This window comes from Capra hircus, chromosome 2 (assembly GCF_001704415.2).
Source record: "Capra hircus breed San Clemente chromosome 2, ASM170441v1, whole genome shotgun sequence".
NCBI classification, from domain to species: Eukaryota; Metazoa; Chordata; class Mammalia; order Artiodactyla; family Bovidae; genus Capra; species Capra hircus.
The window spans coordinates 131449786-131453637 of NC_030809.1; positions in this window are offsets into that span (position 1 = coordinate 131449786).

Here is a 3852-nt window from a genome sequence, read left to right on the forward strand (position 1 = left end):
TACTCCATTGTGTATATGTACCACAGCTTTCTTATCCATTCATCTGCTGATGGATATCTAGGTTGTTTCCATGTCCTGGCTATTATAAACAGTGCTGCGATGAACATTGGGGTACATGTGTCTCTTTCAATTCTGGTTTCCTTGGTGTGTATGCCCAGCAGTGGGATTGCTGGGTCATAAGGTAGTTCTATTTGCAATTTTTTAAGGAATCTCCACACTGTTCTCCGTAGTGGCTGTACTAGTTTGCATTCCCACCAACAGTGTAGGAGGGTTCCCTTTTCTCCACACCCTCTCCAGCATTTATTGCTTGCAGATTTTTGGATCGCAGCCATTCTGACTGGTGTGAAGTGGTACCTCATTGTGGTTTTGATTTGCATTTCTCTAATAATGAGTGATGTTGAGCATCTTTTCATGTGTTTGTTAGCCATCCGTATGTCTTCTTTGGAGAAATGTCTATTTAGTTCTTTGGCCCATTTTTTGATTGGGTTGTTTATTTTTCTGGAATTGAGCTGCAGGAGTTGCTTGTATATTTTTGAGATTAGTTGTTTGTCAGTTGCTTCATTTGCTATTATTTTCTCCCATTCAGAAGTCAGCCTTCTTTTTTGGCAGGCTCTCCTCAGGCAGGTGCTGGGCCAGACCTAGCCCTGGCTGCATCCTTTGGGGACTGGAGCCCCGAGTCCCATCCTGCCTGCCTGCTGGGGGCTCCGTGGAGGTTCAACAAGATTCGACATGGAGGAGCAGGCAGGTGGCAGCACCCTCTGATCAGTAAATTTCTCCCATGATAGGTGGTTCCCCACCTTGTCCCCACCCACAGGGCTACAGTCTTGATTTAGGGGCTAAAAAAACATGCGATTAGAGTGCTAAATCAGTTGGGGAAATGAGTTTGAAAAGACCCTGTCAAGTGAAAACAAAGGCTTTGAAAGTAGTTGTCATAGGAAAGGCAGAATTTTGACGGATTTTACTACACTTATTTTGTGGTTTAGTATTATTTTATTTTAAATTACAAATGTGGGGAAAGAAAGCACATCAGAATCTTTCTAGTGCTATGCTCACCTTGACCTGTGCTAAGGGCCAAGGACTAGTCTCTGTGTGTGTGTGTGTGTGTGTGTGTGTGTTCAGTCATGTCCAACGTTGCAACCCTATGGACTGTAGCCCGCCAGCCTTCTCTGTTCCTGGGATTGCCCAGGCAAGGATACTGGAGTGGGTTGCCATTTCCTTCTCCAGGGGCCCAGGGATCAAAATCGTGTCTCTTACATCTCCTGCACTGGCAGGTGGATTCTTTACCACTCACGCCACCTGGGAAGCTCAAGGACTATTCTAGGCCCTTCATATGCACTGTTTGATTTAACCCCTATAAGCCATTCTAAAAGATATATGCACTCCCATTTTACCCATCTTAGGAAACGGAGGCTCAGAGAAGTGAAATTGCTTTTGAAATGCACAGTGAGTATGGAGAGAATGAGGATCTGCCCCCAAGTTTTCTGACTTCAAGCGAGGACCTTTCAGGTAATGTCAGTCCTGGAGAGACCTCAGCAGAGTAAGGAACTGGGAAAGGGTGCAGAGGGCAGGTGAAGCTCTACATACAAAGGCTAGAGATAAATGGGACCAGCCCTGGGAGGGCAGGGTCCTGATGCTGGACACGTCCCTGCTGTGTGGTCTCCATAGATGGAGTTCTGATTCTATCACAAAGTGAAGTGTGGGAGACAGGGACAACAGATCTCCTGAGATAAGGCATGTGAGCTGGAACTAGATAGTAGTAACCGGGTTGTAACAAGCCTAATGGCTCCTGTGTTGTTTGGGGGCCAGTCACTTTACCCCATTGGGCCACTGCAGTCATCAGGTGCCCCTCATTTGAAAGGCAAGAAAACACAGATCACACTGCAAGTTGGTGGTAGAGCTAGGCCTGAAATCCAGGACCCCTGGTTTTTAGCCCATGTTCTTTCCCCTGCACCTGCTCAATTTGTTGTTGGTTAGTCATTAAGCCATGTCCAACTCTTTGCAACCCCACAGACTGCAGCATGATAGGTGTCCTTGTTCTTCACTACATCCTGGAATTTGCTCAAACTCATGTCCATTGAGTCAGTGATGCCATCCAACCATCTCATCCTCTGTTGTCCCCTTCTCCTTCTGCCCTCAATCCTTCCCAGCATCAGGGTCTTTTCCAGTAAGTTGGCTCTTCGCATCAGGTGACCAAAGTATTGGAGCTTCAGCACCAGTCCTTCCAATGCATAATCAGGGTTGATTTCCTTTAGAATGAACTGGTTGGATCTCCCTGCAGTCCAAGGGACTCTCAAGAGTCTTCTCCAACACCACAGTTCAAAAGCATCAATTCTTTGGTGCTCAGCTTTCTTCATGGTCCAACTCTCACATTCATACTTGACTACTGGAAAAACCATAGCTTTGCTATATGGACCTTTGTCGGCAAAGCAATGCCTCTGCTTTTTAATATGCTGTCTAGGTTTGTTATAGTGTTTTTTCCAAGGAGCAAACGTCTTTAAATTTCATGGCTGCAGTCACTGTCTGCAGTGATTTTGAACCCAAGAAAATGAAATCTGCCACTGTTTCCACTTTGCCCCTGTCTATTTGCCATGAAGTGATGATCTTAGTTTTTTGAATGCTGAGTTTTAAGTCAACCTTTTCACACTCATCAAGAGGTTCTTTAGTTCCTCTTCACCTTCTGTCAATAGAAGTGGTACCATCTGCATATCTGAGGTTGTTGATATTTCTCCAGGCAATCTTGATTCCGGCATGTGATTGACCCAGCCCAGCATTTCTCATAATGTACTCTGCGTGTAAGTTAAATAAATAAGCAGGGTGACAATATACAGCCTTGATGTACTCCTTTCCCAATTTTGAACCAATCTGTTGTTGTTCCATGTCTGGTTCGAACTGTTGCCTCTTGACCTGTGTACAGGTTTCTCAGGAGACACGTAAGGAGGTCTGGTATTCTAATCTCTTTAAGAACTTTCCGATTTGTTGTGATCCACACAAAGGATTTAGTGTAGTCAATGAGGCGGAAGTAGATGTTTTTATGGAATTCCCTTGCTTTTTCAATGATCCAACAGATGTTCGCAATTTGACCTCTGGTTCCTCTGCCTTTTCTAAATCCAGCTCAGTTTGTACCATGAAGGTAAGGGCCAACGTGTGGGCACTGAGGTCCCACAGGACCCTTCCTCAGGCAGGAGCATGTTGTACATGCTGTCACGCATGCTAAAAAAACCCCAACTTATACATGCACATGATTAAACAACCAACTAGCACAATGGACTTAGTGTGAGCAGTCATTATCTGCCATCCAGTTCCTCATTACTCCCTTTTCCCCCTCTGTGCTGATCTGAGTAGATTTTATTATTCTTTCTTCATGCTCATTAATTCTGTCTTCTGTGTCCAATCATTGTGAAAGCTATCCAATGAGCTATAAATGTCAGATATCAAAGTTTTCCCTTCTAGAACATCTGTATAATTTTCTTTGCATATTACCTCTGAAAAAATTTTCCATCTTTTCACTAATCCTTTTCTATCTTAGATGGTTATAATCACGTTAAATCATTGTCATCTATTCCAACATCTGGATCATTGATGAGTCTACATATATTGGCGTTTTTTCCTCTTGATCATTGGTTACAATTTCCTGTTTCTTTGCCTGTCTCATAATTTTAAAAATTATGCTGAAAACTGTAAAGGAACCAGCAACTGAAGAATTTATTTTTTCCTATCAGAAAATCTTTTCCCTTTCTAGTTCAATCAATAACTAAGCTGAAGATGCAAACTGTTATTATAGGATGGATAAACAGCAAGGTCCTACTTGTTGTATAGCACAGGGAATATATTCAATATCCTCTGATAAACCAT